We start from the raw sequence: 24,245 nt of genomic DNA on the forward strand, positions 1-24,245 counted from the left end.
ATCTGACAGACAGGCAAGAGTCCTCAGCATGATCGATGGAGAGCTTCTAGGCAGAAAAGGAGTGGAACTGATGCACCTTTGGATCCAAGCCCCAGGACAGAAACTTGAGCTTGGGTAGGGGTTTTTGTACAGAACTGGCAATGGCTCAAGGGAGAACACTAGGTTTGTTTAGGGGTAAACAGTGGTTCATATGCTGGATAATAGGAACTGATCACTGCTGGCTATAGGTGGCATTACTCTGAGGGAGCTCAATACCAATAAAGGAGTCAATACTAGAATTAATCTGATAAATGCTGAGCTGGGTGTGTGTAGATGTATGTTGAGTAGCATTTGGAGCAAGGATCCCCCATCATGCAGTGCTCCCCTGCTTTTCTGATCCCAAAATTCAGTGCAGTCCTTGCTTTGGAATCTCTGTGGTCCATCCTGAATGCTAATGAAGGTGCATTCCTGTCCCATCTCCCATTTAAATAAGCTGTCATCTGGTTCTATCTTGGATGCAAATGAGACCAGGGGAGTTACTTCACTCTTGTCACCCTTGTCTGGAGGGCTTTAGGTGTGTTTCCCACTGCATCTTCTTTTTATTCTGTAAGTCCTTCCTCTAATCAGTTTTTGTTCAGGCAGAGGTGGGGATGGGGAGAGCTCTTTGTGAGTCAGACTGGTTGCGTCCTATGCCAGGGCTCCCCATGGAGCTGAGAGGTAACAAGAGGGGGAAGAAAAGGACAAAAGTAACAAGGAGGAAGCAAATCAGAAAGTGTCATCAATCCCTGAGGCATCTACCAATGCAGTAGAGGAGTTAAACTCTTAGGGCTTGGGATGAACAGGTATTGTACCATGGAGGCAACAAAAACAAGCCCCAAGGCGATGAATGGATGAAGCACACAGAAGAGTGACACATATTAACTGTTATACTTGTTGATGTCTGCAATATAATGAATATATATTTGGTAATAATCACTATTAGTAGACTTTATTCATATCAAATCTCACAGGAAGTTGATTGCTTTATCTTCCATCATCATTTGAGAATATGCTAATCCAAACCACATTTATATTCATAGCATGCCCTTCAAAATTTTCCATCCAAAGTGGCTATTACACACACACACACACACAGAGAGAGAGAGAGAGAGAGAGAGAGAGAGAGAGAGAGAACAAGCTGTACAGTTTTGTGGCACTGTATATTGATTTTAATTTTGATAGCTTCATTTTGAGTGTAAGACTCTACATTGCACCATTCTAAATTTAGATTTTTCCTCTGTTCCATTATACCCTCTGTTTCATTATACCCATATTGGAAGTGTCCACTTCCTTCCAATATATCTCAATCTTCCTTGGTTCAAATTTGAAATGGATTCCACTCAATAGTAATTGTGCACATTTTCAGCCTGTCTCCCACAACAACTCTACAAAATATTTTTAATGACAAAATTATTTGGGGAAACAGATACTTTAAAATTGATATTGAGAAATATCGAGCTACACATCTATACATAGGTACCCATGTGCATATACTTACATCATGCATACAGATGTAAAATGAAGATATTTATGACAAATATGTACAGCACAAGTAAATATTTAAATGAAATATATATGGTCCTCTGAGGAATTAAATTACATGTATTTTATCATAAAAAGTTGGCTTCAAAATTTGTGAATCCTTTCTCACTATCAATTAATTTTGCTAAAAAGGCTTCCATCAAAAATGTATTTCCTGCTGAGATGTCTTGGTGGTCATCTTTATCATTTCCTTTTTAACTGAGAAATAAAAAGTTATTCACTTCAGCAAATAGCAGGCAAGTTTGAATTATAACAATTATTACATTTCATTTCTGCAGTACAGTAAAAGACCTGAAGAACAGAAGTACACTTAGCAATGTGGTAACAATAGGTACTGGGACCATTCTTTTATGCTAAAACAGCATGCATGTGTGGTGTTGAGAATAGAGAAAAATGTCTTTATTTTCTACATAAAGATTTAGTGAGCTTTTCATTTTTTCAGTTGAAGTAAAGAAGGGAACACATGTGGCAGGCATACAGTGCAATAATTCTGCATTTTTATAGGGTCCATTAAACAATTGATGTAATTATGTTGCTACCTTGCCAATTCCAAGAGCTGGGATGTCACATAAGTGGTAGATCTGAAACCACCCTGAAGGTCAGTATGAATTTTATACAAATGCATGTCAGCAGGATGTTTAAAGTTCACAACCTGTCCTATTAGCAATGGTAAATATTACAATTTAATTACATAACCCAAAGACCTAGGCTGGAGAAGAAATGATCAAATTTGTAAGTAGTCAAAAACTCAAAGAGTTATATTAGTATTTCTTCTAACTTAAAAATTGGCTAAATGAACAAATTCCCAGCTCCACTAGAAAGCTGATAAAACTTATTCCACAAAGCCTGGGAAACTCACGGAAATAATATTGACCAATTAGAAGGTATGTCAGAAGCGAAGTATATACACAGGGAAAATTAGAAAATAGAAGAAGCTATTGCTTACCTTCTCATATGTATACTCCAGCAAATATAACTAAATTGTTTTTGTTTCCCATGGGAGGCCAGATACACACTGAAATAAGTCTGTCTTAGGTTGAGCTGAAACACTTTTTAGTTTTATCACCACTATCAGTAGCTTACCCACGATGAATTAATAATAGAACTCACTATTAAGTATATCTGGCCTTTATACAAGCAGCCAGAAGTGATTCTGATCACACTCACTTTCTCCATTGCAGGTAAAGCTTTATCGTAAAAGAAAAGCTTGCTTGATGTATTTATTAACATATTCAATTAAGAATGAAAAACAAAAATCAAACCTGGTATTGTGTACTCAGTCCTGCCAAGACTTGTTTTTACATATACAGAAGCAGACAGATACAAATATTCAGTTGCATAAAAAAACTATTCATAGATGAGGTGAAATGGTTTTGGATTAATAGCTTAAAGGAAAGCAGAGAAGTTTTCTCATTTTTCAGGTTTCCCTTTTACAATTCTGATTGCTTAACTGAAATAGCATTCTTCTTTCTCCCTTTAAATATCTCTTTTCCTGATCCTAGGACTTAAAGGTTCTATAATATATAAACTAGAGAATTGGAGGGGGGGCATCCCCAAGGGCTAAGTACATATATGGGGGTGGGTGGGTTAGGGGAAGTTAGATCATAATAAAAATGGCGACCCCACTTAAGGTAAGTTGAGAGGGCTAGAGTGGGGATTGGAAGGATGGAGGAGAAATCAGGCTTGTGGGGGATCAGGGTTCTGCAGGGGGATGAGAGGCAGGCACTATCCATGGGAGAAATTAGGGAGATGAAGGAACAGGCATGATCTGCAGGAGGGACTGCGGGATTGCGGGGGCAGGCAGCATCCACAGGGGGATCAGAGAGATCAGGGAGAAGGAGACATCTATAGTAGGGATCAGGGATCAGGAGGGTTGGGGGGTGGGGATAGGTGGCATGGGTGTAGCAAGCTAGATCCACGGAAGGGATCAGAGAGATCAGGGGGAAGGAGCCATTTGTGATAGGCTTCAGGATGAGGGATAAGGCGGATTTGGGGCCGGTGGGGTGGAAATAGGCAGTGTCCTTGGCAGGATCAGGCCGCAGGCAGGATCCCTAGGAGGGATGGAGGGGCAGCTGGGATCCACAGGACTGATTAAATAATTTGAAAACTAGCAGATATTTATTATTATTGACCTTTAGCTTAACACCCTCTTTTTGGAGGAATACTTATCTACAGTTTGCATTAACTAAGCAAATGCTTACCTTGTTTCCCAAACAAGTATTGTGCAGTTCTGGGTGCTGCACTTCAAGAGGGATGTGGACAACATGGAGAGGGTCCAGAGGAGGGCCACTCTCATGATCAGGGGGCAGCAGGGCAGGCCTTATGAGGAGAGGCTACGGGACCTGAACCTGTTCAGCCTCCACAAGAGAAGGCTGAGGGGGGATCTAGTGGCCTGTTACAAAATATGGGGGATCAGCAGGCACTGGGGGAGTCCCTGTTCCCCTGAGCACTGCCAGGAGTGACCAGGAATAATGGTCACAAGCTGGTAGAGGGAAGATTTAGGCTAGACATCAGGAGGCGCTACTTCATGGTCAGGGCGGCTAGGATCTGGAACCTACTTCCAAGAGAAGTGGTGCTGGCTCCCACCCTGGGGGTCTTTAAGAGAAGGCTAGATGTACACCTTGCTGGGGTCGTTTGACCCCAGTACTCTTTCCTGCCATGGCAGGGGGTTGGACTAGATGATCTACTCAGGTCCTTTCCGACCCTAGAAACTATGAAACTACGAAACTATTGTCAACAGACTGCTATATTCTTATTCTTTCTACTATAGATAAAAATATAGCATTCGTGTATGGAAGCTTGAGAAGATGCCTACAAAGTAAATATTGCCATGGTAGCATCAGCCTCAACTTTGTTCCTGAGAGATTAAAGGGCTTTATTTTCTTGCAGTGGCCCTTATCTTATTAAAAGCCTACACTGGCTATATACGTGTAGTCTTTGGTCAATCATTCATTTAGAAATTATGACACCACATTGTACTAGAAATTATGCACTACTGTACTTTGTACAGGGTAGCTCATATGAAATACCACAATGTTGCAAGCTCCAGACTCAGGCAAGAGTAAAGAACTTGAAAATTCCAGCCCCCACTGACTTGTGAGGATTCCTAGTTTGGGAAAAGACTGAGGAACACCGTCCTGACAGAAACACTTCCTCAGTGAAGCATTAAGAAGTCCACAACACTTCTTATCTGTTGCTGTCTGGTAGAAACTACAAACATTGTCTGAACTGGGTCTGGCCTTTGGATCCTGTCTCTCTGGTCTAAACAGAGGGTGGTAAGTCTAGGGCAGCCTCCTCTCCTCCCTGCTTTTGCTTAATGTACACATTGGAGGTCTTGGCATGATGGTTGTAAACGTCATATGTGTACACCATGGTCGGGAGGATCAACAGTTGCCTACTACTGTGTATAAAAGTAAACGTAACTACTTACATGATACATCAGTACCTCTAAATTTGAGAGAGACATCTAAAGATGCTTTGATGGATGTTTTTTCGTGTGGTCTCATAATTACCAGGGATCATGGTTTTCTCTGATTTAAAAAAATCTCCAATTCTTGGGTTAAAAAAGTGCCCCAAATCCACATTTCCATGATCAAAATGAAACACCATTACACACACACACACACACACACACACACACACGTATGTATGTATGTAGTAGGGGTGTTTCAATTTTAATCACGGAAAAATGTGGATTTTCGTTACTTTTTTAACTCATAATTTTTTGTCTGTTTATTTTTTTTAGCACAGAACATATGGAGTAAAACAGTATTATTTTTCCTGGATAAATTGACAGTTTTTAAGTGTAATTTACATTGGATATTTAACTAAAAAAGGAATAAGTTACCTCAAAATTACATAAGAAATAATTTGAGAATTAATCTGATAAATATGTCCCCCTGCTTCTACTTGCATGTATGTAGTACAAATTGGAAACTGAGTGATGAAAAGTATTTTAAATTTTGAATAAATATATTAATATATTAAACTAAACTAACATTAAAAGCCAAATGCTACTGGGTGAATGATTTGTACCAGCTGAAGTTCTGGTTTATTTCTTTTACACACCTCCTTCCACTTCTTGAGCTGTATCCACCTTTGTCGCTTTTTTCTTTTTGACCTCAATCCATTTCTGTGCATTTTTTCATACTATGTCATGTTTCTGCAATTTCCATTCATCTAATAGAAAATCTTTTAGGTTGATCTACAAATATGCTGTATAGAAGTATGTGAGCTACCTTTGAAGAGACTAGTCCAAATACTGAAAGCAGCACAGATATACTAGTCTAGTGTATCAGCCAGGTTAATTAGTCCTGTTTCAAATGAGCTAACTTAGCAGAAGCATATCAGGGCAGCTCTTCACCCTGGGCAGCTACAGCATATGGGGCAATGCTGGCTATTGTGGTGATGATGGCAGTATTGTGTTTAGCCACTGCTGCAACAGCTGTTATTTTTCTGTTTTCCCCTCTCAATGCCAGTGCAAAGGTGGGATCTTGGGCTGCTACCCCAATTACTCCCTCTACACTTACGGGACTTTGGGCTGCTGCTGTAGTTACTCCCACTACACTTATGCTAATGGCTAGCCCTGGCATCTCTACACAATACTGTATTGTGTTATGTAGACATATACTACATCTGCATTCAAGAAGTTACTAAAAAGTGTCATAGTCATAGAGAAGTAGAGCACCCTGTCTACAGGGTCATCTGTATCCAATATTGTACTTAATTGTATATATTTATAGGTCTCTATAAACAATAAGAAGATTTGAAATGTAAAAATGAAGAAGAATGTAAAAGATGAACTGCTGCATGAGAACAGTTGTCTAAGGGTTTAAAATGTCTTTCCCTCTTTAATTTTGTTTCCTGCTTTGCCTCTTTTTTTCATTCAATAAATCACACATCATGTCAATAAAAGTATATTAATATCTCCATTCATCTGATTAAACTAAAGATTTGAGTACCTGCCAGCTATAAAAGAAAGAGGCAATTTACTAACTGGCCCACTATTCCCTGTAAGCTATAAGAAAACTTACATTCTTAAATATGTTCTTTCTTTAGCAAGGGTATGAAACTTTTAAAACATGCCATATCCTTCTAATAAAAAAGAAGAAAAGGAAAAAAATGTAGTTTTGGGAATATGTTATAGCCATGATAGTCCAGATCTGAAGAATGATGCAAAAACTTTTCAAAATCTATACTGCCCATATAGTTGCTCCAATAAAATGTATCTCCAGCAAAACTCCTCACCTTCTGAAAATTAAAAAAAAAAATATTAAAGAAAATTGATTATCAGCAGGGATTCTGGTCTTCTCTGATAAAAAATATCCCAAATTTTCAGATTAAAAAAAAGTAACCCAAACAAGAATGGATCCACTGTTCTGCCAGGTCATAGTGGGTAGAGTATGGTGTGATCACTTCAGTCCCCTGTTGTTCCCCCTCCCACAGGTATGCCCTTGCTGAATTATGCCCCTCCCTCCATGTGATTGCTGGAGGGAAGAGAAGAAAAAGGGAGCACAAAACATCCTACAGTCCAGAATTAAATTAAGATATAGAATCCATTTTTGGAAGGCTAATGTTGGGTGGGAGAGATGCATGTGGTATGAAAGTAAATATTCATAACAGGTAAAATGTTTATGTGCTTCAAATTATAGCATTACACTGAATCCAAAAAGCAGGAAGTGGAGTTAGTATGATAAAACTACACCATCAAAGAGAATGGGACCAACGTTTACATCCCCAGAATGGAGAAGCTAAAAAACGAATACACATTTTTAAAAATAATCTGAAAACTACTGTTTTTAAGGCTTAATTTACATTTTAGTAGAATACTGATCAATAAGGTAAAACTGTAATATGGAAGTGCTTTATAACCAGCAAAACAACATAGGAAGCAAGTGGCAGACAGAGCTTCAACTTGGATCTGAACTTCCCTCTCATCACACAAAAAAACCTCTCTTAGCATCTTGCATGACCATGGAATATCTTAAAATTCAGTGAATTCAGCTAGTCAAATTTGGCCTGGCTCTTAGTCACATGACCTCAGATTGCAGCATTGTCTTCCCTCTTAATCATCTGTTAAATTCTGTAAAGTGCTGAGTAATTTTTTTGTGAAGTCAATGAATCACAGAAAATTAGGGATGGAAGGGACCTCAAGAGGACATCTAATCCAGCCCTGAAAGTCTCTGGTTGGTTCATTTGGTGTGGGTTAGGAAACTTTTGCCATGAGCTAAAAGAAGGAGAGAATGTTATTATCAGAAGCGATCCTGGTTAGGGATCCTAATAGAAAGCACTGAGGAATCAACTGACTTCATGAGTAATTACTACCTGATTCCTGCTAATTGTTCTTTACTCTACAGGTGTTAAGGACACTATCTCCTTTGTAATGGTCTTGATATTCCACAAGTCAATGTCTTCTTTCTTCCACTATTTGGCTGTTTCTTAGTTACTGCAGATTTCTCTCCTATTTCACAGTCCTGCAGATTGTTTACAACTCTTTTTCAAGATCCAATCTCTGCTTGTGGGTCCAGTCTACAGATTTGTTTCTCCTATTTTACTTTAAATGGCATGTCAGCCAACAGCTAAACTTTTTAAAAATCTATTGCTCTTTGTAATATTAGCATGTACACTATATAATACAGAGCTGTGAGGTTGCCTGTTAAGAGAAACATCCCTTCAATGATGCCAGAAGGGAAATGCCTCCCTATTTATTTATTTATTTCTATTTTACATTTAGTTTATATGGTAATTAAATGCAATTTCCTTAGGGCCTTGTCCTGTGCATTCAGGGTCTGCCTGAAAAATCCTGAATTTCAGCAATTCACCATAATGAAAAAGAAAGTTAAATTCCCACTGTATTTCTTCAGTCACATAACAGTAGTGGACAATTAGGCATAGACCTCACACTTAATGTGTGTGAAGTGTACAGAAAGTCTTTAAAGTCATAACAGAACAAATGTTACAGCACTTATGTTACAGCACTTAAAGCATTTTAAAAATGGTGGATCATGCTCTAAGTTAACCCTCATTGTAGGCTCCTATACACATGCAGGGAGGCTGCTCTGATGCACTGTAATTATAACACATCAGAGCAGATTTGATTAATTGAGTCTGCTGAAGTGTGGCAATTACCCTGCTCCAGCAGACTCCAGCATCAAATGTATGAGAGTGCCCATGCTGAAAAATGGTGACGGGGCAATCTGAAGTCCATTGAAAGGGCCTTAGTTCTAAGTGCCCTGCCACCATTTTTCAGCATGGGGACATTTATACATGTGACACTCCGGGTGCTTTTAATTAGTGCAACTTTCAGATGTGCATTAATCTCCAGTTTACATTAGAATTCTAGACACAGAAAAAAATTAAGTTCAGCTCTTACTATCACTGAAATTTGCACATTTATATCAGGTACAAACTACTTGAGTTTTGAACTGTTGGTTCTATTTTTATTTTTTCTGTTTGTGTGATAATTTAATATGTCTTCCAGAGCTGCATTTTGTCTTCCAGGGATGCAGTTCAACTGTTTTCCTAAATGGAATGGAAATGTCAAATATCTGTAACTGATACCTATATCTCTATAGGCATGTACACATGCAATACAAATGTTGAAGAAACCACAAAGCACCCAATTATAGATAGCATTTTTCAACCTCTAGAATGACATAAATACTTGAGAAAATTTACTGGTTAAAAATGTCTGTCCTTGCTGAAGATTCTATCTTTGTATCTATGTTATATATTTTTTATTTTAATATGCAGCAGAGTGATTTTTCAGTGTGGTATGAACAAACAATCTTGTTTTTCTGCTCTATCTCACACTATTTGTCAAATCTGGAGTCAAGAAAGTCAGATTAGAAGGCCTGTGAAGGCATTTCCTTTCCTGCATACTAGGTCAAGATCTTTGGATTAGAACCCTCTAAGAACTTCTCTCATAGCATCAGTGGGCACATCTACATGCAATGATACAGTACAGTAGCAATAAGCCTGGATGAACTGTGGAATGGCAGTTGATCCTAGCCATGGATAAGGTAGCACCCAAGCATCTGCTCCAACCACTGTGGTTGTACAGATCCCTGGTATGTAGGGGAGCTGAAGTGACTGAAATGCCAGACTTGGTGATTAGAGTGAAGGTGGCTTGAATTTGCAACAAAATAAATTTAGATCAGATATCTAGGAAAACTCCTTCACTGTGGCACTAGTGAAGCAGTGGAATAGATTGCCTAGAGAAGTTATGGATTCTCCGTCGCAGGAGGTGTTCAAGAAGAGATTGGACAGTCACTGGTTGGGGATGATCTAGACATAATTATGCCTATTTTCTACCATCAGTATTTCGCATGCTTCTGGGCTTTACTTATTGTTTTTGCTGGCTTCCCTTACCACTGCCTTTTTATGCTATATGTGTCAGGGTGTTTTAAGTCTTTCCAGAGGGAATGGAGGGTGGCTACATCTAAGTATAGGGACTTCAACTGGGGAATGTGAATTATCCTGTTGGAGCAAAGTGGGAAGTTCCTGGATAGAGGGTCTTGCCTCTCCACTCAGGATCAGACCAATCACCATATTTGGGGTCAGGAAGGAAAGTTACCCCATGATCAGATTGGTATAAACTGTAGGGTTTTTTGCTTTCCTCTTTAGTGAGGGATATGGACCTCTAACCCAGGACCTCTTGAGCAGTAATATTGTATAGAAGTGGGTCATTGGCTTCCATGGTTTCCTTGGTTTACCTGTGGTGGGTTAAGGTGTTAGGTCTATGTTGTGACAGGGTTGAGGGTGATCTTATGTAGAGTTTAGATTACTATTGTATGGGATGGTTTGGATAGGCAGGGGTTTGGACGAGGTGGCCTCTGGAGGTCCCTTCCAGCCCTAATTCTCTATAATTCTATGACTATGCCAAAGCAAATCAACTGTGTCATACATCCTGGGGTGCTCTGTCACTTTAAGAGAGAAAGAGTTTGGGGATGGGGGGAGGGGGGCAGAGTGCCAGGCAGGCAGGGCACAGGTGCAACTGGGTTGCCATGAAGACCAGTTGATGAGATTAATTAACAGAAACCTGCAGGAACCCCAGGGTAGTCACCTGACCAAGGAAGCACCACTGTATATATGTAGTGCATATATATGTGTGTGTGTGTGTGTGTGTGTGTGTGTATCTGTATCTATATCTATATACAGTGGCAGTTCATTTTGATCACAAAATTGTGGATTTTGGGTTGCTGATTTATCTAAAATTAGGGATTTTTTTAAAGAGAAAACCAGGATTCCTGATAATAGTATCAAATGTATGGTGGGTGAGTGAAGGAGGTGAGAGCCTCTAGAGCTGGAGCCAGAGCAGGAATTGCATGGCCACCAAGGAGTGTCACAGATGCCCCTAGGACCTGAACCCATCACACTGACTCATCTTTTACTTATATTCAGCACAGTTTTTTTCCTATAATACTGGATATTGAAAAAGTCTCAGTGAGGAATTAACCAACCAATTCATTTGAGGGGCTGAGGTATACATTATCTGTGGCACTTTACTCCTCTGAATCAGTTGGGGAGGGCAATTCCAACATTATATGTAATCTCATAATGTTATTATAGAGTTGGAATTTGGAAGCTGGCTTTAATTTTATTTGCAACAGGACTGCTTGTGCTGCCAACTTTAAACAAATTATTTCTGATGTTAGATTCCTCAGTGAATAAGTGCCTAACAAACAAAAGAGATAGGAATTTCAAAGCTTAAGTTTTTAATAAAGTCTCAGATTAATAATGCATGTAACTAATTAAAGAACAGGTAGAAATGGTAAAAAAAGATTGGATCACTGCATTAATGCAGTATACTAATCTGATCAGATTTTTTATTATGATCATTCCCATTTCAAAGGAGAGCATAGGCACAAAGACATTGCCTTTTTCATGAGATATTGGTTATCACCTCTTTTATTCATGGCAATGCTTTGACTCAGAATTTCTGGAAATATTGGTGCCCTTCACCTTTTCCTGCCTTACCCTAGAAGTTGTGACTAGATTGCTTTACTATATTTTGTGCACTCAGAGAAATGCACTTACAGTAAAAAGTAGCAAGGTTTGTGACAACACTTAAATGTTGGGGGCATTAATTACTTGTGCAGTCTCAGACTATTCCCTAAGGAACATTCTGTCGGCTCTCAAATGTGAATATATACGAGCACTTGCCACTTTGTGGTATCCACAGCAATGCAGGTTTTCCTACCTTGTTTCCTGTAAGTTTAAAGAAAAGAAAAAAATGGTGGCAACTGAATTGTATCTGTGGGGAAATGTTGACTTCTTAATGGTAATCATTAACTTCCATCACAAGCTTCATTTAACTTGACAGTTTTTAGTACTGTATAGTCACGAGTGAACTTAGGCAATGCTTCCTAGTCCTAGTAAATGCATCTATAGTTTATCTTGAAAACAAATTCTTCCACTCACCAGAGTTTCTTTTCTTCCTATAATTTTTTATAAAGATGTAGGCCTTAACGGATTCTTCAGGCAGCTGAGTAGCCTTTATGGTCTGTATCTGTCTAATAAAGTGGAAGTGTTTTCTGCTCATCACTTAAACCAAACTTCGCTATTTTATTTATATCTTGGCCTTTAAGACACTGACAGGGTACCAGACTACATTTATAAAGCATGTCTGGAAGCAATATATTTGTTCTCCTTAACTGAAATCCATTCACCTTGAAAGTATGAGCTCATGAAGGATAAATGACCCAGAAGATAAGATCATTCTTATTAGGAAGGGAAAGAATGGCCTTACAAAGATATAAATTAAAGGGAAAGCATGTTTATTCTTCGAACTTAACTGAGCAAATGTAAAAACTAGTAATTAATTCTGTTTATAGATGACATCAAATGCATATTTCATTTTGATTAAAAGTCCTACAAGTAATTCCATTTAAATATTTTAATGTTTGTTTGCTGAATAAGAGTTGAATGATATAGAGAGTATTTATGAACAATTCTCACTAATGCTGAATGACAGTCATATACACAAATCCTTGGAGAATCCTGGCCCCTAGTGAATTTTGCAAAACCATTCTTGGTTCTCTACCAGTTACATACTATAGGCAACACCTTTGGATTACCACTTAGGTTCCCACACTCTCCTGTCCAGGGCGGGGAGTCGGACTTCTTGATTTGTTTAGGTCTCTTCCGACTCTAAGCACTATGAACCTATGAAACTTTAGGGTTTGGCCCCAGTTGTGAGTAATTGGTTCTGCACATTAATTCTCATGCCATGCATCTTCTTTCCCTATGCCTCCTTTGTCTCTGTTCTTAGCTCTCTTCCATTTTAATGTTTTCCTCACACAATTCTGCAATTTTAATTCCTATCCTTTTTCTCCCCCTTGACAGTGTCTTTTAGCATATTGAAATTAGTGGTCTTAATTTAAAGACACACACACAATTGAAAATGTATTTGGAATCCTGTTATGCCAGACGAAATAGGATGAGGAGGAGCAGGAGGAGGAGGAGAAATGAAAAAGAAGGAGAAGGAGTAGAACTAGGTAGTAATTCCATGTGTAGCTTTGGGTATGTACAAATGTTACATTTCAGCTAGTGGAATCAGAGTTCAATTGATGGAAATGCTTTCTCTGAGAGTGTTTACACCAGTTCAACTGTTTATAAAATGGCTGATGCACTGAAATGATTGAAGTGCCAATCAACTGGGGAGCAAGAATCTGAGGGAATACTTTCACACAACCCCAACTGTTTGGGGATGCAGGGATGCCCTACAGTGTCCCAATGTGACCTGTGGCCACCCCCTCTCCCTGAGTGACAGTGTTGGAGAGCCTCATTCCACAGCCCAGATACTGTGGAACTGTTAAAGCTCACTGATGCTGGTGGGGTAAGCCACCCACTAGCACTGGACCCTGGTCTGCTGAAGCCTCCACAGTCCTGGAGCTCCCTTAAACCCTTATCTATCCCCCTTAGTGACCAGGGATCTTGGTTTTCTCTGATAAAAAAAAATCCCCAATTTTCAGATATAAAAAGTAACACAAAATCCAATTTTTTTTCTGTGATTAAAATGAAACATCACTATATATTTGTGTGTTTCATATATGTGTGGTGTGTGTGTCTGTTTTTCATATATATATAAGTGGCTTTTCATTTTAATCACAGAAAAAAAATTGGATTTTGTGTTACTTTTTATATCTGAAAATTGGGGATTTTTTTTATCAGAGAAACCAAGATCCCTGTTGATGACTCTGCCTTTCCCCATAATCCTGGAAGATCCCCACCCTTCCATACAGCCACCCTACATGAACACAGCCCTGCCCAGCTGTCCCTTCTCCCCACCCCACATTCCCATCCATCTGCCTGATTCCCCACTCCCTCTGCTCCCACACAGACCCTACCCAGACACAGTCTATGCCATGTACAAAATGGGGCAGAGTCAGTTCTCAATGGGGGCAAGATATCTGCAGTTTGTGGGAGGGAGTCTAGGAGATCAATTGTAGCCCCTCCTGCCCCTAAACTGCTGGCCCATGTCCTCCCCCCATGAGCCAAAGTCCAAACCCCACAAAGACACTGACCTGCCTGCTTGTTCCTCACTTCTAGACCCCCAGATTCCACCCTAAGGTTCCTACCTGAAAGTCTGGAGAGCAAAAAGTTAAGATTTGTCCTGAATAAGACAGCTGGTGCCAGGGGTAAGGAGGGATATAGATTCATTCCCCCCACTCCCAGTCTTCTGAAACACAAACACACCCCATGGCCCCTACCTGGATTGGTGATCTGGGTCCGTTACCAGATCTCAGAAGAGGCAGAATCCCACAATGTGAGGGCAGTAGTGGGAAGGGTCTGACAGATCAACCCAGTCACTCCTGAGTTCAGACTGCACGGATCCCACGCCCACTGGGACCTGACACCATCCCTCACCATCCACCTCTCACCTTCACCTTCCACATGGACATAGTCAGGCCCTTCACCCACTTCCTCATTCCTGGAATCATCCAATTCCTTTCCCCCATACCTGCATCCCTTGCCTCCCATCTCCTATTCCCAAAGACCTCCAACCCCCCACATCCAAGCCAATTCTTGGCCTTCTCCTCCCTTTCTTTTCCCCCACACTCCTCAATCCCTCTTACACTCTCTTCTTGGCTCCCCTCTTCCCTGTTTTGCCACTCATCCACCCCTGCAAACTCTACCTGGATCATTGGATTGTATCTGCATGGGCGCAAAGTCTCAGAGTCTTAGGTCCCACTGTGGCCAGATCTCTGTATTTTTTGCATAGGAGGGTATGAGATTTGGCAGACTGACTTCACCCCTCCCACATTCACACAGGGGGATCCTACCCTCCATTCTCATCCCCAAACTGTGGAGATTTCATTCCCACAGGGATCAGGGGCTCTGGACCACCCTCCATACATGGGGACACTGACTGCCTCCCAAATGGAGATGAGAGACCCTGAACCAAACCCCAGCACCCTGCAAGGATACTGACTTGCCTGCCTCATCATTCCCAGAAACTCCTCTATGGTTCCTACCTGAATGTCCAGAAAAATGGACATAAATTATCTGCCCTAGATAAGACAGCTGGTGCCACAGAGGTAAAGACTGGGCTGCTTTAAAGGAATCTGAAAAGCTTGAGAGACAGCTCTGGGTGTGCTGTCTGACAACCTGGCAGCTGAACAAGGGGGGTGCTTTGGGGAGGGAGGGGGCAGGATCTCTGGAGCACCAGTGAGTCAGCCCTGACCAGTGTCCTAGACCTCTGTCCCCTGTATCTAGACAGACAGAAAAGTCTGTGAAGCATCCTGAGATTCATGCCCTGGATCTGCCTTCCTAGGTGCTCTTATCATTGAAAGCTGCTGCAAAGCGTGAAAACAGGCCTTCACATTTATGTGCAGGGTCAGCCATTTGAACTTCAACAAGCTGAATTTCAACTAGTTAATTTGAACTTTTGTACATACCCTTTATGAAATCCGACATGGTGTGTCAGGGTTCATGCTTCCCTGTCTCAGTTAATTTAACTATTTAATTTAATCCTGCCCCACCCTCCCCGAAAAAGATGCCTAAATCAATAGACCTTTAAAAGCGCTAAATATTTTACAGCTACCTACACAAGGAGAAGATTTTTTTTTCTCTCCATCTTTCTCTGACTCAGTTTTTTCACCTACATAGTCACAACTAATAGTTAAGAGAAGTGTTTTAAGACAAAACTGTTTTAAAAAATACATTTAGAATTTACATCCGGAGATGTAAAATATAAATTATTATTGATGCATAAACGATTGTGAAATAAATGTATGGTATTATTGGTCAAGCCTGAAACTGATATACACCTCTTATAATAAAAAAAACAAATAGTTTAATAGATTCATAGATTGTTAGGGGCTGCAAGGGACCTTGTAGATTATCGGGTCCAATCCCCCTGCACTAGGCAGTAAAAGACAACTGGGGTCAACTGACCCCAACAAGGTGACTCCCCAGTCTCCTTTTGAAGATTTCCAGGGTAGGTGACTGCACCACCACTGGAGGGAGTTTATTCCAAAGTCTGGACTCCGTGACTGTGAAGGAGTTTTTCCAGTAATTGAGCCAGAAGCAGCCTTCTAGGATTTTGTATCCTTTCCTTCTGGTCTTCCCCAGGGGTGCCCTGGTGCATAGATCTTCACCAAGGTCTTGATGTACTCCCATGATGTAGCAGTAAGCTACAAGTCCCATCTCAACCTTCTCTTCTGTAGGCTAAAGAGTCCCAGGTCCCTCAGTCTTTCCTCATATTGCTTGTCTTACAAGTCCCTGATCATACAGGTGGCTCTTCTCTGGACCCTCTCAAGTTTTTCATCATCCTTGTTGAAGTGCAGCACCCAAAACTGGACACAGTACTCAAGCTGCAGTCTCACCAGTGTGGAGTACAGTGGGAGTATCACTTGCTTAGTTTTGCATGAGATGCAACAGTTAGTGCATGCCAGTGTGTTGTTTGCCCTGCTAGACACAGCATCACACTGCCAGATCATGTTCATGTGATGGTCAATCACTAACCTTTGGTCCCTTCCAGCCATGGTGCAAGTCAAAGTGTCGCTACTGAGCCTGTAGATATGTTGGGGATTGTTTGCCCCTGGATGAAGCACCTTGCATGTCTCAGTGTTGAACTTCGTCTGATTCCGGTCTGCCCAGCTCTCCACCCTGTCCATGTTTACCTGTATCTGCAACTTATCTTCTGGCATGACCACGCTCCCCCATAACTTGGTGTCATCTGCACACTTGGCCAATGTGCATTTCACACTCACATCTAAATCATTGACAAAGATGTTGAAAAGCACTAGTCCAAGCATGGACCCCTGAAGGACACCACTGGCCACTTCTCACCAGGATGACACAGATCCATTCATGACAACTCTCTGAATCCTATGATACAGCCAGTTTTTCACCTACTGAACTGTTGAGCAGTTAAGCCCACAATCTTCCAATTTTTCCACAAGGATATCATAGGATATCAAAAGCCTTTGGGAGTTTGGGAGGTCTAGGTATATAATGTTGACCTTCTTTCCCATGTCCAGGTGGAGAGAGACCTGTTCATAGAAGGAAATGAGATTGGTAAAACAAGTCCTACCTGCAACAAACTCATGCTGGCTGTTTAGAATTTTACCCTCAATGAAAGTATCACAGATAGATTCTTTAATGAGTTTTTCCAGGATTTTCCCTGGGATGGAGGTTAGGCTGATTGGCCTATAATTCCCTGGGTCCTCCCTCTTCCCCTTCTTGAAGATGGGGACAATGTTGGCCCTCTTCCAAAACTCAAGGATCTTCCCTAGTACTTAGGGTACTTAGATATCTCATTATTAACCCACACATCTGGTGTCCCTGCACATTATTTTATTTTCCTTTGCTTTCTTGATTATAAAAGAAGGATAAAGGCTCAGAGGAAGTGACATTTTATAGGAAAAATATGCTTATTTAGCCAAAAAGATAGTAAGACTTATAAATGATGGGGAAAACAGTTTATTGGAAAAATTGCTTTCTTTCAAAATTATTAATATTTTCAGGCAGATGATTGTCAGAAGTGGTAACACTATCATTAAGATTGTCCAACATTCCAAGTATAAAATCTTGATTGTTGTTGCTTTTATCTTCACAACATTTTAACTGTTGGGGGTGAAATTTTCCATGCTGGATGTCTGCCATGGGCTGAATAGTTCAGTCATTTCTAAATAACAGATTAGGAATAATTTAGGGGTTTTTTTGTTCTCGCTGAAAATAATGTTGATACGTTATTATTATTATTGGAAAGTCTAAGATCTTTTTGTTTTGGAGCAAAACAAAGGGCCTTTATATATAACAGGGCAAAGTTAGACATCTCCAAAACTTCTGGCTGTTTGTACATGCCACAAGATTTCCCATTCATGCTGCCACAACTGCACTGGTGCTTGCACAATCTGGATTTCCATCAGCTTTCAAAGTCTTTTCAATTAATTAAATTAAAGCTTCTCAGACATATTTTAGTTTGTACCACCACTGCTTAAATTGCCCTATCTATGGATTCATGTAGTGCAAACACAAAAGTACTCAAAGATGCGTTCACCAGATGGCACTGCAGTTTTTTTGTAGTTCACCACTTTGTCCACCAGATTTGAACTACAGTGATGTGGTAGCCCCATCCCAGGGCAGGGGATGCTACAAACCTCCCCTCCTTTTCCCTCCAGCCTGTGCTGGGGCAAGACACATGCTGCTGCCTGCATGAGACAGAGTCACCACACTCTGGCCTGGTTAGGATGGGGGTAACTGGGGCCCCTCCAGCAGAGCTGGGGCAAAGAGGGCTGTGGGTCAAGCAATGAGGGGCACTGGCAGAGGTGGGGGGCAGGGGCTGTGGGTCAGGAGCAAGGGTCAGAGGAGCTGTGTGACAGGAGGACTACAGTCCTCCCCCTGCATGACAGGACTACAGTTCCCAGCATCCCCCAGCTGTGCAGGCTTGGTATATTTTCCATGGGGACCCATGGATCACTGTGTCATCTCAGGGACTGCATAGCGTCCTTTCTGCCAAGCAGTGGAGACTTTCTTAACACTTGTGTGTGTGTTCCTCTAATTTTTTCCAGTGAAATATGGCTGCATGCTTTTTCTGTCTGTCTGTCTTTGCCTACTTTGTTGAGAAGGAGTGAATAAGTCTGCCTTTGGCTGGGATAGGAGGGTGGAAGAAAATCCCTCAGCTTCAGTTGCTGACAGGAGAACAAAAGAGATTTGACCTGAGAAAGGTGCTATTTGCCCTCTTTAAAATGCAAAGGTTGGTCTCCCTGCTTGGCAATACATGGTTGGCTCACTCCTGATTGTACCTGTAGAAAAGTAAAAGCTAAGTTGGGAGGGTAGGGATCACCTAAAGGGTCTGGAAATGCCAAACACAGCTACAACCAAAACCAGAAACACTCACATAATATATTTGTTCTCCTTATTTCCCTCATAAATAACTCCTCCTTACACTGAAAAAAAAAAGCCCTAAAAAACACTGCATGTAACTAAAATAAAATAAACAGAGAGAACTCCTAGCCATTTGCTAGGGGCATTTCACAGCCACATGCAAATTGAAAATACCTTTCCACATCTGTAAGGCCCATACTTAGAAGATTTCATTAAAAAATATTTCCTGTTATCATGAACAGGTTGTGATGTAAGCCAGGTATCTGTTAATACTAACACACAGTCAAGGGCATATGCTCATTTATACAGTGCAACTAAACTGAAGTAATTGTTTTACCTGATATTTATATTCATTTGATCTGCCTCTTTCCCAAGCTTCAGGATAAGCATTTTTGGGCCTGAAAGTTTGCCTAACATTTCTCCCAACTATAAGACTAAACCAGTAAAAGTTATTGCCAAAGTTTTTACTCAGGTCTATAAAAGGAAACTATGTATTCAACATTCCACTATTGGCACAAAGAAAAATGGGTATTACCTGGCTATGAATAAAGTTAAGATGGGGATTAGAAGAAAGTTTCTATAAAAATAGTGAGGTTCTGGAGCAGACTCCAATAGAAAGGGCAAAAAATACAACTTCCTTTAGGGTACAGTACGATCCATTCATAATAGGGATCATCTGATATTGTTTCTTACTTTAGGAACAGACTGGATTTGATGGCCAAACAGTCCCTTCCTGTTTTAGAGAAATAATTCTCCAGTCCTTAATGTCAATGCTGACTGAATCATAAAGCAGTGGCCCTGCCTTGTGGCTCAATGCAGAGAGGAAATCTGTTGTATACCATGCCTAACAGATATTTGTGCCTGTACATGGAATCCATACTTGCAAAAGGATTGAATTCTAGATATGGAATCAAAATCTGCCCAAACACTTTACAACTGTTGTGAAGTATTAGTTCTTCAGTAGAAAGGTTACATTGTGTTGAGTCTGTAATGCTCTGTAGTATGGTAGCAAGAAATCAGGGCTCATGGACAGAGGAGATATCTTTTCTTAGACCAACACAATTTTTGCCAAAAAAAAAAAATCTTTAATTGGAAGCTTTCAGGCACAAACACCCTTCATTGGGCATCAGAGAACAGATTGTAAAAGTTCTCCTGGGTAGAAATGAAAGTTCATATTTCACAGGATTTCATAGAGGAGTCAATAGATGGAAAAATCCTCTGGGCAGTTCTTAGCTGGTGAGGAGTCTCATGTCTCCTGTGAGGCTATGGTGATGCCAATGACCTTAGACAAAGGCAGTAGGAGAATCTCAGGTCTGACCAGAAAAGCAGGGAGGGCAGCCTTTACATTTCAAAGAGGCCAATTATCCGAGGTCCAGCAATATCTGTTTTGTTCTCCTCAGAGGAAAAGAGGCTGAGAGACTTTCTTCCCCTCCCCACAATCTCCCATCCCACCCAGAGGAAGGATGATGGTGGGGAGGCAGTGACATGCTGGTGCCCTGTTTTTGTCAATGTTGTTGCCCATTAATGCCAAGCCACAGCTCCCCCCCTACCTCCTGACCCTCTGTGCCCCCTGCAGCCTCTAACCGCCCTCCCCCCATCCCGTCAGTGAAAGAAAGCATTGTATTCAGGGAACTGTAGTTCTACCTAGTGGTATTCTGGGTGCATTTTCAACATGGCCACCACTAGATATTCTGGGAACTGTATTTCTAACTAGCAGTGACCATGTTGAAAAGGAACCTGGGAAGGAAATTTAAAAAACCCTCCCAGACACAGCATAGAGGGCTTAAAAAAAGAGGACATATCTAGGAAAACCCTGTGCTTCTCGGCTGGCCATGGAGTTCCCCCACTGCCCCCAGAGGCAACCTCCACCCCTCCCACCCTGTAGCTGTGCCAGCTTCTGCCACCTGCCCCCTTGCCCTGACCAAATGTCAGAGTTTTGGCTTTACTCGACTGGTGGGAGCAGGGGCACGGCAATTCAAGCTAGATTGGTATTTGGCTTCCCCTGATGGAATTTGCAGGGAATTACACATGAGATTTAATTTGTTTGAAAGCCTGTGGTGTGTAAACAGAAATGTAACACACCAAAATCACCCAGATTAAAAATGTTAAGGCTATGTAAATTAACAAGAACCAAATGCCATGGTGTAAACAAATGCCCTCTGGGATTTTCTAGTTTGAGGTAAATTCCCAAAAAGATCCTATCAGAACTGATTATTATCTAGCACAGTGCTGAAGAGGCTAAGCAGGACTTTTCTAATACTTTAGTCTGGGATGCTGTGGGCTGAGCCAAGATCAGGAGTAAGGTCATGGGGGACTAGAATTGGAAAGGAAAGGAGACTTAGAATATGTACTAATATGGCAGGGGATATAGGAAATATCTAAGCTAAAAGAGTGGGGTTTGGTAGTGGGAAGATGGTGTAGTCTGAAGAAACAGTCTGGGACTGGAATCTAGTAAGTTTGGGAAAAGGAGATAGATGAGAGGGGAAACTTATCTGATGAGGAGCCAGGGTATAAGAGGGAAATTAGACTGGCAGGGGAAGAAAAGAACTGCAACTGTCAGAGGAAGGAAACATGGACAGGAGACTAGGAACCAAATTTTATTTAATCTCTAAGGCACCTAACTGTTTTTTAAGAAAATCAGTGCAAAAGGTGGGTTAGGTTAATGCTTTACAGGACCTTATCCAGGATGATGTGTTACACTTAGGCTCTGAATGTCACTAAGTTCCCTAGAAATTAAATAGGATTCGGGCCCAGGGCTGGTCATATAAGGCAATGTAACTGGGATGCAGACCTAAAGTATGGAAGAGCAGGGACAGAGACAGTAGGGAAGTAATGCTTGATATTGTCTCTGATTGCTGAAAATGGGGGTCAGAAAACCCCACATCTAGACCAAAAATGACTGCATCTGGCACTCAGGAAACTGGCAGCATGTTCCAGCCATAGCAACAAAGGAGGCATCTCCAGGGTCCTAACATCAGCCTTTTGCTATCTAGTCTCCTTGCAGCATCTACTGATTGCCAGGAGGTATGTGGCTGTGGATCATGGTGGGGGCTATAAGCAGGTTATAAGCAGGGATCTTGGTTTTTTCTGTTTTTAAAAAATCTCCAATTTTCAGTTAAAAAATGTAACCCCAAATCCATATTTTTCCATAATTAAAATGAATCACCACTAATATATAAATATATTACCACTAATATATAAATATAAATAAATCACCACTCGATATATAAATAAATAAGAAAATAAGTATATATATTATACTTACAAATATATGACTATTTATTTATTTATTAGAGGTGTTTCATTTAAAACACAGAAAAAATGTGTATTTGGGCTTACTTTTTTAAACTAAAAATTGGGGATTTTCTAAAATCAGAGAATCACATTTGGATGTTTATCTTGCTGGGATCCTATGATCCCTGCTGACTTCCTTCCCGTGGGGCAGGGGGCTGGACTCAAGGGTCCTCCAGGGGCCCTTCCAGCCCAAATGTCTATGAGTCTATGAGTCTAAAACTGTGATCCCTGGTCCCCACTAACTTTCTCATGTTAGTTTGGTCCATGTACACACAGAGATAGAGTGAAGGTTACTGAGCATATAGCTGGTGTCCACCCTGCACATGGAATAGGACCACTAAGGGTATGTCTATATGAGACACTAAGTGTGCAGTAGCTGAATAATACTGCACAGTAGCGTGTCACAGCACAAACAGTGCTAATACATTACTGTACAGTAGCATCACTAAAAACGCGTTCACCAGTATTACTATCCAGTAACTCTGGTTACTGCAGATTTATTTGGTACTTAATTATACAAGTAGTAAATAAATGCTTAGTAACGCCATGTAGATGCGTCTTAACTATACATAAGTGCTGAGAACAATAGTTATGAAAATGCATAACTCCCCACCTTTGGGTGCTTAAAGTAACCTAGAACGCTGCCTATAGTGAATAATGAGAAGAAAGAAAAATCTTGGATAGCTGTTGATAAAGTAAGCAACTTTCATTCTGTGAAATATAGAAAAAATACTATGTTTTTAAAGTAAAGACAGTATCATAATGCATATACAGAAAAATGATTGACTTAAATGTCAGAACAACCTTATTTCTGCTTTTTCTTAGCTTTTGATTATTTGACTTTTCAACCTCAATAACATTCTCTTTAACACAATCTTGTATATGTAATTATTAGTAAAAAAAGATGTACAATAAATTCTGTGATGCAGATGTTGCTATGGCACAAATGTAGTTTAGTTAGCAGAATGAAAGTGCTAACTAAAACAATTTCATTCCTGGTACATAAATTACAGTGTCCTTGAAGCTGTAAGAACCAACCAGCATTTTTCCCCCACCCTTCCACTTTAATTGATATTTTAGAGAATATTATACATTCTTCTTCCTTTTACTTTGGTTTCTAAGTATACACAAAACCAGACAGGAAGATTTCAGAAACTAATCACTGTGCTCTGCTGAGCATATATCTTATTCACTTATATTTTGGGTAGGTGTTCAACAATTCAAGCACAGAACTATTATACACAGAGACTGCTTTGGTAATAATTAAGGACCAAGTTGTGAATTAGCTTATGTATGTCCATGAGGCAGTTAACCGCTCTCTTATTGCCTTCCACTGAGAGCCATATTATTGGTTTGCAGTGAACTATAGCAAGGATGGTGTCAGTGGTGCACCAGTACTAGGTGCCTTTGCATGGGGGAAGCCAAATCAAATGGAAGTAACATCATATAGCAGTGCATAGTGGGGGTGCTCTGCCCATGACATTCACTAGGTTCCAGAATGCCTGACTACAGTTCTGGGTTTCCTTTATGTGGGGAAGGAACATGTATTTTTATGTCAGAAATAGTGTAGACATACTCTGTGATACCCAACAATGTACACATGAATTTATTTCTCCTTGTTTTAAGGTTGCTCCAAAGCCACGAATAAATATAATATCAAGGTATAAGTTTTAGGATCATTGAGTGGTTCAGAACAGAATGTGCAATGCACCACCACAGTAAAGGAGCCAGTTCAATAAAATATGTCAGGTTTCTCTCAGATGACACATGCCTCTTTGTGTTTGGCACATAACTATATAAACGCTAGCTTGTAATAGATTTTTCTGGTATTTTGAAGGAAATTCTGCAAAATGGCATAATAGATCAGATAAAATGTACAGCTGTATTAAGTTTATGATCATGATCACAAATTTGAAAGGAGAGGCTAAGGTATGTTTTCTGCTCTTTACAGAGCTCACTCCCTATTTAGGTATTATTATGTCACTCCAAAATGCCTTTGTTTTCAGAATATTAAAGACATTTTCAGGAATTTTTACCCTTAACACCCCGATTTC

This window comes from Crocodylus siamensis, chromosome 1 (genome assembly GCF_052110815.1).
Source record: "Crocodylus siamensis isolate JL-2025a chromosome 1, ASM5211081v1, whole genome shotgun sequence".
Classification (NCBI taxonomy): Eukaryota; Metazoa; Chordata; order Crocodylia; family Crocodylidae; genus Crocodylus; species Crocodylus siamensis.